We start from the raw sequence: 16,371 nt of genomic DNA on the forward strand, positions 1-16,371 counted from the left end.
TCCACAACCGTGTCAAATAGCAACGCCCATTAACTAGGTTGACCGCCATAATCATCAAGCTCCGCAGATTGACAAAAAGTTTAAGCGCTAATATAAGGTTTTAACCAGAAACTCTCGCTTATTAAATGTAGATATAAAACTGCATTAAACAGAGACCCATTTTGTTAAACAGAGACGGGAATACTTAAACAGAGACAACAAATGTTAAATCAGTAATATCTCATTTCTTAAACGTCAACCTCATTTAGTAAAAGCTGCAACCATATCAAACGAAACGGAAATGTACATTATAAATATTACACAAATCATAACAATCGAAAAAAACTATTTCGATAGTGTATACATATGAAAAACGCAAAACAAAACAAAAACCCTAACCGAGAAATCTCCCTCAGACTAACAAAAACCCCAGTGAGAAATCCCTCGCAGACTTCAATATCTTCCAACAAAAAAACAGGAGCACAAAAACAAAACCGAAAAAAATCTTTCTTTTCAGAATGTAACGCTTAACATAAAACCATACTCAATACCTTAGATCAGAAGCGATGAAATGCCAACTAGTTGCTGGGGGACTTCTCCTTCGAGATACCGTGGAAAGGGAAAAGTCGATGAAATGGCAATTACAGAGGCTTCACGTAGAGACAACTCGGAGACACTTTGGAAATGGAAAAGTCAAGACGTGAGTTGAGAAAAAGCAATTAAACGGCTCCAATAAATTGTCTCTCGGGGTTACCCTACGGAAAAACCCCCACTTCCTCTCAAATCGCCGAGATGGTCATGCAGCCCACGACTCCCCATGCAAGGGCATTTTCGTCCCAAAAAAATTTGAAACTCACTCCGCTCACATCCGCTACTGAGGGTTTGGGGGTTTGAAAAAAACATAGACTTTTAAAAAGGAGGGGGTTTTTGGGGATTGCAAAACTAACGGGGTGTTTTTGGCAATTTTACAAACTTAAAGGGTTTTTTTGGCAATTTCCACTATAATAAATGTTAACCAACATTAAGCCAAAAATCCACCATAAATACTAAATTGGAACATTTATATACTATATACCTAATAATAATTTATTCAAAACAATCTGTATTTTATCATAATATATAATCCCCAAAATATAACTAAAATGGTCCAACCATTTATTCATTCATAACAAATTAAATTCATAACAAAATAATAATCATTGAGTCCTTTAGCTCACTTACTAAAATAAGTACATAATACAAATTCTATTTCTTATTGAAATTCATATTAAATTTATTTGTTTATCTTGACTTTTTGTACTATTTTATTTAGTTTTTATAATGTTAGGGGTTTAAACGTATAAATTATTAAAAAAAATTATATTAATTTTTAGTTGGTATAAATAATTTTAGAATTATAAAGGTTTATACAAAATTCAAGCTGATGAGGACTTGAGTTTTTTTATAATTTCACAATTAAATTATTATTTTATTGGCCTAGAGATAATAATCAAAGAAAGGAGTTTTTTCCTTGTCATGTTTGGTTAGCTATAATAATCCACTTAGTAATGTTTTAAATTTTTCAAAATACCCTTATATTTAAAATTTTTAAAAAAAAAATTTAAATTTAAAATAAAATAAAGTTTTAAATAAAAAATAATTAAATTATAATACTAAAAATTAATTTTTGGCATATTTTTCCAAAATACCCTTGCAACTAAAATTTTGAGAAAATAAAAATTTAAAGTAAAATAAAGTTTTAGATAAAAATAATTAAATATAATACCAAAATTTAATTTTTGGCATATTTTTCCAAAATACCCTTATATCTAAAATTTTAAGCAACTCTACAGTTAAAAAAAACTTGCACATGAAAAATAATTAATTATAATACAAAAATTAATTTTTTTAAAAATACCCTTGTATTTTTTGAAATTTTGAAAAAAGAGTGAGAAAAGAATTCGATTGAAAGGGTGAGGGCAAATTTGGAAGAAAAAAAAAACATGTCCAATTACCACAATCCGATAATCTGAATAGATACCAATTTTGGTGGTGATATGATTACCTACTTATTTCATTATTGGTAATCTTACTTCATTAACATTACCGATGTTACAGTACCAAAAACGGTAATATTTTCAAATTACAACTTGATTTCTGGTACTATTTTCACATTACCGCTATCCAAACGATCCCTTAAATAATGATATTTTTATATAATAAATTTTCAAAATAGTTTTTCCAAATAGCGTTGAAGTCAAGTTGACATCCATATCAACATCCACATCATTCTTTCTCTTTTGTAATAATTAAAAAAAAATAAAAAATACTTAGCTTCCTAATCATGAAGGGTTTAAGGTTTAAGGTTTAATGTTTAGGGTTTAGGATTTATGATTTAGGGCTTAGGTTTTATAGTTTAGTATTAAAGGTTTAGGGTTTTAGAATTTTGGATATATAGTTTTATAGTATTTGAGTTTAAAAATTTTATGGTTTAGATTTTGGATTATATATATATATATATATATATATAAGTTTTTAGTGTTTAGGATTCTTATAATTTGAATTTGAAATTTATGGAAGAAAAATGACATGACTAAGGGCATCTCCAACCGAGCGTTTGATTTGGTGCAAAAGGTTAGATTTGACGTAGGACACTCCAACCGGGCGCAATTCCCTGCGCCAAATCAAAATTCTACTACAGTTATTTTAATTTTATTTTTATTTTTTATTTCTGTTTTCAATTTCAATTTTGATTTTATGTTTTTTAATTCTTTTTTTAATTTTTTTATTTTTTTAAATTTATATTTTATATTTTATTTTAAATTTCTGTTTTGATTTTCAGTTTTTTTAATTCTTTCTTTTTTAAATTTCATTTTTATTTTTAAAAATTTATATTTATAACTTTATATTTTAATTAAATTAATAACTTATAATTTAAGTTTATATTTTTAATCAATAAGAAATATTAAATTACATAAAATAATTTGTGAAATATAAATTAATTAAATTAACGAAAATTACATGAATGATAAAATAAAAACCACAACACTATCATCGATATCAAAAAGAAAAAAAATCCACAACACCCAATTTGTTGATAGTATGAATTTATAAATTGTGAAATAAGAGGAATATTATTAAAATATTCATCATCGAGGGATATTTACAATAGTCATTGGATTATTAGCAAACGACTACGATCTATTCATAAACAATATTAAACAGTGGTGTACAAATATTGCAGACTATTATGTACTGTAAATTTGTATAGTATTTATATAAACAATAGTTTTAAGTCATCTGCATATATAAACAAAAATCCCTAGCTTTAAGTCATTTGCATACGTACACAAATGACTTAAACTAATATATATAGATGCACATACACATTTAATTGATGTTATAAAAAATTTTAATAAACCAAAAAATCCATTAAAATTAAAGAATTGTGTATATCAATAGAATACTCATTCAAAATGGTTCAAGTAGAAAGAACAAAAATAACCCATTGAAAAGAGCACTCACTTAAAAACCTCATATTTTATGAAGGCAAATGTAAAGAAAACAACTGTCATCAGTCAATGTAGCCTCGTTTCATTATCAGAACCACAATTGTTTATAACAACCATTTAGCCATAAAACCAAAAGAAAGAACTTAATAGTGTTGGTTTGGTGGCCAAACTTCGATCCAGCCCATTTATTATTAGTAATAAAGACAGGGGGGCAAAATGCAAAAAAAAACCCTAAACATAAATATGTGTCTATTGAGAAGGCATCATAGTGAGAAAAAGAAAAAAGAAAAAAGAAGCGTGGTTTTGTTCTCTACATCCATTGGAAGGAGGAAGGTGAAGAAAGCATCTTTACTTCTATTGAATCATAATCAAATTGGCAAGTTTGTTTGGAGCAATCTTGGAGGGTAATTTCTCTAGTTTTTTTCTTCTTGATGTGATCATTCAAGAAAGGGGTTTTTCTAAAGTTATTATTTGTATTTCTCCATTATTGGTGGTGATCTCAAGTGTGCATTTGCTTGAGAATTTTTATACTTGTTGATTTTGATAATGGATTTGTGGTTTTTCCCCTCTAAACAGGAGGGTTTTCCACGTTTGATTGGTTTCATTTATTATTCAGTTTGGTACCCAAAATTATTTATTTACATCAAGAGAAATTTGTTGTGCAAAACTCAACAAGTGGTGGTATCAGAGATCGTGGTTTATTGATCCGGGGTTTCTTGATGTGAATTGAAATGGAGAATTTTGCGGGTACAATGATGAAATTATCAGCTTCAAATTATTCAATTTGGAAGTCAAAGATGGAGGACCTTCTTTATTGTAAGGATTTATATGATCCTATTAAATTAGGAGCTACTAAGCCAATCGGAAAATCTAGTGATGATTGGGAGAAAATGCACAAGAAAATTGTAGAAACTATCAGACAGTGGGTTAATATCAGTGTATATCATCATATAAGCAAAGAAGTTGATGCACAGGTGCTATGGAAAAAATTAAAAAAATGTATGAGAGGAAGAATGCTCAAATGAAAGCTTTTGTTATGGTAAATCTGAAGCTTAGAGATAGGTGATCAATTGCTGAACACTTGAGTGATTTTCAAAATATGGTAAATCAGTTGAGCACCATGAAAATAACACTAGATGATGAATTACAGGCGTTATTGCTCTTGAGTTCTTTGCCTGACAATTGGGAGACCTTGGTTGTGTCTCTTAGCAACTCTGCTCCGAATGGTGTCCTATCTTTATCTATGGTAAAAGATATTCTTTACAATGAGGAGACATGAAGGAAAGATATGGGCATCGATACTTCACAGGTTCTTGTTACAGTTACAGAGAACAGAGGCAGGAGTAAGAGTCGAGGTCTTAAAGGGCACTCTAAGTCAAGGGGCAACTCATATCCAAAAGGCAAATTCACTTGCGATCATTGTGGCAAAGAAAGGCATATGCGAAGAAACTGTAGTATCTGGAAAAAAGAACAGAATGATGAGAAGAGTTCAAAGAAGATAGATGATCAGAATACCGCTGCAGCTGTATCTATTGAAGAGGAAGAGCTAGTTGTAGTTTTCTTTAATGAAGATGAAAGCCAAGTTATTGATTCTTTGTGTTGAATGGGTTATTGATTCAGCGGCATCATACCATGCTACATCAAAAGAGGATGTTTTTACTACATACAAATTAGGAAACTTTGGCAGAGCAAAGATGGGTAACAGCAGTTATGTAGATATAGTGGGTATTGGTGATGTTTGTGTGGAGACTAATGCCGGTTGTACATTGATTCTGAAAAATATACGACATGTTTTAGAGTTGCGTTTGAATTTGATTTCTACTCATGCTTTGGACCTAGAAGATTATTTCAATATCTTTGGTGACAAGAATTGGTGGTTACTAGAGGTACTTTGTGTCATACATTATACAAGACTCAACTGAGGATGATTAAAGGTGACTTGAATGCAATTGAAGATGAAGCTTCCCTAGATTTGTGGCATAAGAGGTTGGCACATATGAGTGAAAAAGGCTTGCAGATTTTGGCAAAGAAGTCTCTCATTTCCTTTGCTAAAGGTATGAGTTTAAACCCTTGTGATTATTATTTTTTTTTGGCAAGCAACATAAAGTTTCATTTAGTAAGTCCTCTTAAAGGAAAACTAATGTTCTTGAGTTAGTTTATTCTGATGTATGTGGTACCATTGATGTGGAAACTCTAAGGGGTAGTAGATATTTTGTTACTTTTATTGATGATGCTTTATGAAAGGTTTGGGTGTTTGTTTTGAAATCAAAAGACCAGGTATTTCATTACTTCAAGCAGTTTCATGTCATGGTGGAAAGAGAGAAGAGGGCATCCTTGAAGTGTCTTCGCAGTGACAATGGAGGAGAATATACTTCAAAAGAGTTTGAAAATTATTACTTGGAGCATGGCATCAGACATGAAAAGACTGTTCCTGATACTCCACAGCACAATGGTGTAGCTGAAAGAACAAACAGAACCATCCTAGAGAAGGTAAGATGCATGTTAAAAATGGCTAATCTGCTTAAGCCATTTTGGGGTGAAGCCTTTAACACAACTTGCTATCTAATGAATCGATCTCCATCAGCACCTTTAGATTTTGATGTTCTTGAGAGAGTATGGTTTGGGAGAGATATTACTTACTCTCATTTGAAGGTATTTGGGTGCAAAGCTTTTGCACATGTACCAAAGGAGCAAAGACAGAAACTTGATGACAGAGCTATTTCATGCATTTTTCTGGGTTATAGAGATGCAGAGTTTGATTACAAGCTATGGGATCCAGTGAAGAAAAAGGTCTTTAGATCCAGAGATGTTATCTTCCAGGAATATAAGACCTTGGCTGATTTTGAGACATCAGAGAAGAATACTTCAAGTAATGGTGACATTTCTTTTTCAGTGCCAATTACTCCAACAGAGACTGTCACAAATGATGAGGAACTACATGAAGAGCATGGATCTAATGATATGCTTGAACAAGTTTATGTCAATGATAGTGTTAAGCAGGGGGAGTTGTCACTTCCACCTGAAATTAGAGAAGAACCCTAGCTCAAAAGATCAGCTAGAGAACATCGTCCATCTATTAGATATCCCAATTTAGAGAATATTACAATTACTAAAGAGGAAGAGCCAGAAAGTTTTCAAAAAGTTCAAAATCACAAACAAAAAGCTTATTGGATAAAAGCTATGCATGAGGAGATGAATTCTTTGATGAAGAATGATACTTATGAGCTTGTTGAGCTTCCTAAAGGTAGAAAAGCCTTGAAGAACAAGTGGGTGTTCAAGTTGAAGATGGATGATGAGAAGATAGTAAAATATAAAGCTCGCTTGGTGGTCAAAGGTTTTAATCAGAAGCAAGGAATTGATTTTGATGAATTTTTTTCTCCTATTGTGAAGATGAGCTCTATTCGGGTTATTCTTGGATTAACTACCAGTTTGGACCTTGAGCTTGAGCAGTTAGATGTGAAGACGGCATTTCTTCATGGTGATTTGGAAGAAGAAATTTACATGGATCAACTAGAAGGTTTTTAAGCTAAAGGGAAAGAACACATGGTTTGCAGGTTAAAGAAGAGTTTATATGGGTTGAAACAGGCACCAAGACAATGGTATAAAAAATTTAACTCTTTCATGGTAAGTCATGGCTATATTAGAACATATGCAGATCATTGTGTATACTTTAAAGTGCTTCCAGATGGTAAATTTATCATCCTTTTGTTATATGTGGATGATATGCTGATAGTAGGACAAGATATTGCCATGATTAATGTTTTGAAGAAGGAGTTGTTTGGCTCTTTTGACATGAAAGATTTAGGGCCAGCACAACAAATTCTAGGCATGCAAATTCTTCGTGACAGGAAAGCTAAGAAGTTGTGGTTGTCACAAGAGAAGTATGTTGAGCGAGTTCTGAGTAAATTTAATATGAAGAGTGCTAAACCAGTTAGCACACCTCTTGCAAAAAATCACTTTACACTTACCAAAAAATCTTGTCCTACTACTCAGGAAGAAAAGGAAGATATGGCAGAAATTTCGTACTCGTCTGCAGTTGGGAGTCTTATGTATGCTATAGTATGCACTTGGCCAGATATTGCGCATGTAGTTGGTTTAGTCAGCAGATTTCTCTCTAATCCAGGTAGAGTACACTGGGAGGCTATGAAGTGGATCTTTAGATATATGAAAGATACTTCAAAGATGTGTTTAGGTTTTGGAGGTTCAGAACCAATTCTAGAAGGATATACAGATGCGGATATGGCAAGCGACCTTGATGATAGAAAGTCAACTTCAGGGGGGCTGTTTCATGGCAGTCCAAATTGCAAAAATGCATAGCTTTATCCACCACTGAAGCAGAGTATATTGCTTTGACTGAAGCAGGCAAAGAAATGTTTTGGATTAAAAGATTTCTTCAAGAATTGGGCTTGAAACAAGATGAATATATGGTTAATTGTGATAGCCAGAGCGCATTGGAATTAAGCAAGAATGCCACCTATCATTGTCGCACTAAGCATATTGATGTGAGGTACCATTGGATTTGTGATGCCATAAATAAGAAAGAAATATGTCTGAAGAAGATCCCCACTGATAAAAATCCAGCTGATATGTTGACTAAGGCGGTGACTCGTGATAAACATCAGTTCTGTGCCAAGGCAGCGAGACTGATTTACAAATGAGGAGTTGAAGTGTGGACATCTTCCCATGGGCTGGAGGGAGAGATTGTTGGTTTGGTTGCCAAACTTTGATCCATCCCATTTATTATTAGTAATAAAGACAGGGGGCAAAATGCAAAAGAAACCCTAACATAAATATGTGGCTATTGAGAAGGCATTGATAGTGAGAAAAAAATAAAAAGAAGCGTGGTTTTATTCTCTGCATCCATTGGAAGGAGGAAGATGAAGAAAACATCTCTTCTTTTATTGAATCATAATCAAATTGGTCAGTTTGTTTAGAGCAATCTTAGAGATTAATTTCTCTAGTTTTTTTCTTCTTGGTGTGATCATTCAAGAAAGGGGTTTTTCTAGAATTATTATTTATATTTATCCATTATTGGTGGTGATCTCAAGTGTGCATTTGCTCGAGAATTTTTGTACTTGTTGATTTTGATAGTGGATTTGATTTGGAGTTTGGGCCGTGGTTTTTCCCCTCTGAACAGGAGGGTTTTCCACGTAAATTTTGTGCCTACTTGATTGGTTTCATTTATTGTTCAGTTTAGTACCCGAAATTATTTTATTTACATCAAGAGGAATTTGCTGTGCAAAACTCAACAAACAGTAATTTGTATTAGGATAGGTTAATTATTCTCATGGGTAATTGGTTCGTAGCTGTTTTTGTACTCTATTGTTATTCTTCTCTTACACCAGGGCTTTTAACAAATTTTAGGGAAAATCATTTATTGATTTTTACAACTTTTCAAATATTCCTTGTAGCCCTTCTGATATTTCAATTTTCTCTACAGTCTTTTTTTCAATTTATTTATTTTTCAGTCTCTATATCAGTATATTTTATTTAAAAATCCAATTTTGCCCCGCTTACGAAATATACTTCTCATTTATTAAGTATATTTTTTATTTAACATTGTGTGTTTACATGTAATTACATAAGTTTTCATTTAAAATGTAACGTTTTTGTTCAATATTTTTTTTTATGTTTAATATTATAGTTTTTTGTTTAGTGTTTTGTGTTTCCGTTTAAAATCGCTCATGTGTATTTCTGACAAAAGTACTGAAAAAATAAGCTATCAAATGATGTCAGAAAAGAGAATGATTTTTTGCGGATATGAAATAGTTCAAGGTTTTTTTTTATTAAGTGAGAAAATTAGAAGAATGATATGAACTTGTTGGTTACCATTTTTTTAATAAATATTTATAATATATCCACTTTATATTAAAAATAAAAATCAAATTGAAAACATCAACCAAGTATTAATAATAATAGATATCAGAATAAAATATTATTATAACATTATCTTTGGAGCCTTCCCTCCATATTCATTTTCATTCAATCAATTGCAATTGTTAAGAGCTGACTCACTTTCATTATCAAAATCACAATTGCTTCTAATGAGCTCTCAAGTATGAATTTGAGAAATGCTTTAGCTTGTTTGTGTCACTGTCGCAAGTATAATCCCAATAAGTAATTACTTTTGTAAGCCACTTTTGCTATATTGTGTTTTATTATTATTATTTTTGCATGAAGGCTCTTAACCATTTTTGTTGGTTTGAATGTTTTTTATTTAATGTTGTGACTTCTTGTTTATAATTATTCTTTTTTTAATAAATATATATCATTAAAATTAAAATTGAAAACATCAAGTACTTAAGCAATAATAATAACTGTATCAAAGTCAAAAACTAAAATAATGCTACTTTTGATTTTTTTTTTTTTTGTTTCCCATCAATACTCATTCCCTGTTTTTTCCATCATGATCAACTGCACTATTAATCACAGCCTCAATTCCCTTATCAAAACCAGTATCTTTCAACCATGAATTGGAGAGATGGAACTTGATGTTTAATTTATTTGTAACAGTTCTACTTGCACTGCACAGGTGGATGACGTAGGAAATATTGTCCGTATAGCATGCAATGTACAAACTAATACCGTAGAAATCAAACAAATAAATTTAGCAAATATGTAAAAACTGAAATAAATCAGAAACAATAGCAAGAAATTTTCAGCCTTGTGTAGATATACGTAAGCACTGCCCTAATGTTGAATTGGCCTCCTTCGTGCAGGATTTACCGGTGTCACTCTAAGCTCTAGGATACACTAACTTAGGAAGGATGAACTCCTCACCTAGCACGTTTGGCTGTGAGTTTTTCAAAGCACACCCATAAGATTCAGGCAAAGGATCCAAGAATAATAACACTTAGGTTTTTTAGATACGTAAAAGTGCACACCCAGAATAAGGAGAATGTGAGAGGATGAAGTAAGTGTGTGTTTTGGGTTCTTGGTTAGACATATTGGGTTCTTGGTTAGACACACACACACACACATATATATATATATAGAAAAGAAATCTCTAAAAACACTCTCAGCATCCAATGTGGGGCTAAATTAAATGGAGTAGTATGGTTTGAGTGTACTGGAATCAGCTGAGACCCATAGGAGTCAAATAAATTATAAATAATTCAACAAGTAGACCCCGCATGATCCATATCTAACAGATGATTCCCACAAGTGATTGGTTCTCTCTAGTTTTTTTTTCTTTTCTTTTTAACAACAAAACATATTAATTTGGGTTTTTTTTTTACTTGCCCCTTCTTGTTGTTTGTAACTTTTTTAAATAGTTACTTATAATTTATCAGTTTTACAATTGTTTATACCATCATAGATGGATGGTTCCCACATGTGATTTGTTTTTCATAGTCATTTTGCTCTGATGTGTTTTTTTCTTTTCGTTTTTTTGCTTATCAACTCATGTTGGCTTGGCCTTTTTTTTATTCCTTGCAGCTTCTTGTTATTTGTAACTTTTTTTTAAATAATTATTTATGACTTGTCATCTTCATGGAAGAAGAAACTTGATGCTTGATTCGTGCGTTCAGATACAAGTAAATGTTTCTACAGTAAATTTATTCTTTATAGCCATTTTGCTTTGATTTCTTTATTTATTTATTTTATTGCACATAATTTTTTTTTTTCAAATAATCATTTATAACTTACCATCTCCATACCATATGGAATTTGATACTTAACTTGTTTGTATTGTCGTTATTGTAGTTTCTAGTTGTTTTTAATGTTTTTAAATAACTATTTATGATTTATACACTTCACTGGAGATGAAATTTGGATGATTCTCATAGGTGATTAATTTTCCATAGCATTTTGTTCTATGTGTTAAAAATATATGTTATAAATGTAAAGATAGTAATAAGAATAGAGAGCCAGAGTATTTACCAAAAACCCAAAAAACCCTGAAGAATTAACTTCTTCTTCTTCTTTTATTTCTCTCTTTTCCTTCTCTTCTCTATATCTCAAATTATACAAATGAGGGGGTATTTATAGGGTTACAAGAGTTGAATGAACGGCCAGGATCGATTTGATCCGACAGTCCAAAATACCATGGTTGGTGGAATAGTAACAGTACCGGCGGCTGCTACAGTACCACATGGGCGTCTGCTACAATGTTCTTTAGATGATGCTACAGTAACACCGTCTGCTGCAGTGATATTGCTACAGTAGGCACCCATTAAAAAAATATTTGTTTATAACACTCCCCCTTGGATGCCTACGACCAAAGAATATGCCTCGTTAAAACCTTACTAGGAAAAACCCAGTGGGATAAAAACCTAGCTAAAGAAAAAGAGTACACTATCCTTGGTACATTTGAGAGTTATTGTCTCATTAAAAACCTTGCCTCGGAAAAACCCATTGGGACAAAAACCTTGGCGAAGGGAAAAAGAGTACAGTCTCCCCCTCAAATAAATAACTTTTAACTTATATCAGAAGTACTTATATCCTTAAGTCTTCTCATCCCGATTTTGTGTATAAGTCTTTGGTGAATGCACTTAGGAAGTGATTTTGTGAATAGATCAGCTTGATTCTGACTGGATTGAATCTTTTGAACTTCTATAGCATATTCTTTCTGGAGATTATGAGTGTAGAAGAATTTTGGTGATATATGCTTCGTTCTATCACCTTTAATATAACCTCCTTCTATTTGAGAAATACAAGCACTGTTGTCTTCATAAATTACTGTAGCATTTGTTGTTATCGATGGTAATTTGCGAGGATGATTGTATATGCCCAATCATAGATCGTAACCATTGGCATTCACGACTTGCTTCATGGAGAGCTAGAATTTCAGCATGATTTGATGAAGTAGTCATGAAGAGTTTGTTTTGTGGAACGCTATGAGATAGCTGTACCATTGTAAGAAAACATGTATCCAATCTGAGATCGCCTTTTGTGAGAATCAGACAGATACCCAAAGATCGACAGAAAACCCCGTGAGGTTGGATGAAGATTCTTGTCGATAGAATAAACCCAAATCTGTAGTTCCTCGTAAATAACGTGAGCGCATCTTTTACTCCTTTCCGAGTGTCTTCGTGTCGGTGTAGAACCGTATCTTGCTAGAAGATTTCATCGCAAAAGCTATATCCGGTCCGGTATTATTTGCGAAGGTACATTAATGCACCGATTGCACTTAAATATGGAGTTTCGAACCAAGAATGATCTCTCCTTCTTCCGATAGGGCGAAATGGATCTTTCCCGAACATCAAGAGTTTGGACGACAATCTGGGCGTACTCGAGTGGATAAGCCTTCTCCATATTGAATCTCTTTAGCACCTTTTCTCAGATAGGGTTGATTGATGCACAAATATTCCCGAGGATAAGTGCTCGATTTGTATACCTAGACGAATTTGGTCTTTCCCAAATCTTTTCATTTCAAATTCTTTTCTCGGATATGATCTCTGCAGCTACTAATTTCGAATGAGTGCCTACAAGATTTAAATCATCCACATATACTGCTATCACAACAAAACCGTTAGTATAGCCTTTAATAAACACACATGGACATATACTATCATTTTGGTACCCTTCTTTTATAAAATATTCACTGAGACGGTTATACCACATCCGTCCAGATTGTTTTAACCCATAAAGAGATCTCTGTAATTTAATAGAGTATAAATGATGATTAATTATAATTTTTGTTTTTCTATATCCTTCAGGGATTTTCATATATATGTCATTTTCAAGTAATTCATACAGATATGCTGTGACAACATCCATCAACTGCATATCTAATTTATTTCTTGTTGCCATGGCAATTAAAAATCGAAAAGTAATTCCATCCATTACAGGAGAATATGTCTCTTCATAATCAATACCAAGCATTTGAGAAAAACCTTGAGCAACCAGTCTTGCTTTGTATCTCATAATTTGATTATTTTCATTTCTTTTTCTCACAAACACCCATTTATAACTAACTGGTTTTGTCCCTTCTGGTGTTGGCACTATCGGCCCAAACACCTCACGTTTTGATAGGGAATTTAGCTCAGCCTAAATAGCTTTTTTCCATTTTGGCCAATCATTTCTTTGTCGACATTCTTCAATGGATCGTGGCTCTAGATCATTATCAGTATTTATTTCTATATCTGTAGCCACATTGTAGATGAATATATCATTTATTTCGGTCTCATGCCGATTCAATCTTTGATCATCATCTACATAGCAAATTGAATTTTCAACATTTTCAGAAATATCATCCCCATTGATTCTTCATTAACTTGTTCCGAGGGTTTTTATAATTTCCTCTCCCTTTTCACATGGGAGATCCTTATCTTTATTTTTTTCCGCTTCCTTTTTCTAGGAGTCGAATCTTTGGCATCAATTGGTCTTCCACGCTTTTTGTCATGGTTTATTTTTTACTTGATTTTCTTTCAATGGATTCTTAGGAATCTCAATTCTTGTAGGAGCATAGGCAGCTGGTATATATGATTTGGTTATCATTTTAATATCAGTGAATGCATCAGGTATTTCATTTGTAATATTTTGCAATTTAATGATCCTTTGAACTTCAAGTTCACATTCATTGGTACGAGGATCATATGTATGTAATCGTGATGCATTCCAATCAATTTCTTTTGGCTCATTTTTGAGTAATCATTTCTCCCCTAATGCAGGGGAAGGCAGATTCATCAAAAATGACAATATTCAAATCTTGCGATAAATACATCCCCTCGTTAATGGTTCTAAATATCGTATAATTGAATGGGAATCATAACCAACATATATACCAAGTCTGCGTTGTGGACCCATTTTTGTACGATTTGGTGGTGGTATTGGCACATATACTGCATAACCAAATATTTTTATATATGAAATATCATGCTCTTTACCAATAACAAGTTGGTGTGGTGAATATGAATTACATGCGAGTGGGTCGGGATCCAGTATTAAAAGGCTGCAACATGCAAAAATAGCATGACCCCGCGCACTTGTAGGAAGTTTCGTCCTTAAGAACATTGGACGGGCAATAATCTGGAGTCTTTTAATTAATGACTCTGCCAACCCATTTTGGGTATGTACATGAGCTACTTGGATGCTCAACATTTATTCCAATCGCCATACGATAATCATAAAAATGATTTTTGATGAAAATTCACTAGCATTATCAAGACGAATTGTCTTTATGGGATAATCTGGAAATTGTGCTTTTAAGCCCCGATAATTTGTGCCAATAACCTTACAAATGCTACATTCCTTGTAGAGCGAGTGAAACATGGGACCATCTAGTCGATGCGTCGATTCATAACCATAAAAATACCTAAATGGTCCACATGATGGATGTATTGGTCCACATATGTCTCCTTGTATTCTTTTTTTAAAAAAATTTAGGAGATTCACGATCACCTTAGTTATAGAAGGTCCGGGTTATTAGCTTTCCCATTGAGCATCTTTCGAACATGCATATTCATTATGTGTTAGGATTTTTATAATCCTTCAGTGGGTGTCCATGAGAACTAGTAATAATCCGGTAGACATAATAGCACTTGGATGTCCAAGTCTTTCATGCCATATTTTTAAATATCTCCGGGTCATTAACCTTCCGGGTTAATCATCGTATGTGATTCCATCACTTTAATACGTGTAAAAATATAATCCCGAGGATATACAGGAAAGCTTTCAAGTACACGCTTTTTGGCATGAAATAACTTGTGTAATATAAAGATATTCTTTTTCCTTCCTTATCAACCGTCTCTAAATGATATCCATTGAGACGTGTATCTTTAAAGCTTAAAAGGTTCCTCCTAGACTTAGGGGAATAGAGAGCATTTTTCATTTGCAAGGATATTCCATTTGGCAACATCAATGCTGCTTCTCCAGAACCTTCAACCAGGTCTGATGACCCTCCTATTGTGGCTATACATGCCTTTCTCATTGATAAGGATATAAAATATATTTTTCTTGTCAAAATAGTATGCGTTGTCCCGCAATCAATAATGCATTCGTCATCAACCATATTCTAACAAAACAAAAGAAAAACATAATTTAATAAAACATAAAGACATATTACAAACTAGTCTATAAGGAAATCTGACATATCTAAATATGTATTTTCAGTTACATTTGAATTATTTATAGAATTATTCTCTATTGGATCAACTATGGGGTTGTCAACAAAATTTGTCTCAATATTTTTACCTTTCTTATTTTTAAGTGATTCTTGGTAAAGATGGACAAAATGTTTAGGGGTCCTGCAAATTCTGGACCAATGACCTTCCAGGCCACAACGATAGCATGTATCCTTCTTTGTCTCTGATCCCATCTTGTGGTTTTGTTGTTTTTGTTGATGTACATCAATTCTGTTATCGCGTGGTCCGACATTATTTCGGCCCCCACCACGACCGCGTAGTCCTCGACCACCATAATTTCCTCGTCCACCGCAGTTTTTAAAACTAGCACCGAGACCACGCCATCTTCTTTGCCCAAAATTAATTTCTGGCAGTGGTGCTGATCCAGATGGTCGAGATTGATGATTCTGCATTAACAATTCATTTTTTTGCTCCGCCACAAGGAGACAAGAAATTAATTCAGAGAATTTTGTAAAATTCTTTTCTCTATATTGTTGTTGTAATATAATATTTCGTGCGTGAAATGTTGTAAATGTTTTCTCGAGCATCATTCCTTCTGTCAATGTTTCTCCACGGAGACATAGTACTGAAACAATTTTAAATAGCTCGGAATTATATTCTTACATGCTTTTAAAATCTTGAAACCTGAGGCTTGACCAATCATTACGTGCTTTAGGCAAGTAGACCATTCTGAGATGCTCAAATCTTTCTTTCAGGGATAACCACAATTCCTGTGGATCCTCAATAGTCAAGTATTCATTCTTCAGGCCATCATCAATATGATGCCTTATAAATATTAAGGCCTTCGCCTTATTATCACTAGGCTCATTGTTATT

Source organism: Dioscorea cayenensis, chromosome 19 (genome assembly GCF_009730915.1).
Source record: "Dioscorea cayenensis subsp. rotundata cultivar TDr96_F1 chromosome 19, TDr96_F1_v2_PseudoChromosome.rev07_lg8_w22 25.fasta, whole genome shotgun sequence".
In the NCBI taxonomy this organism is placed as follows: Eukaryota; Viridiplantae; Streptophyta; class Magnoliopsida; order Dioscoreales; family Dioscoreaceae; genus Dioscorea; species Dioscorea cayenensis.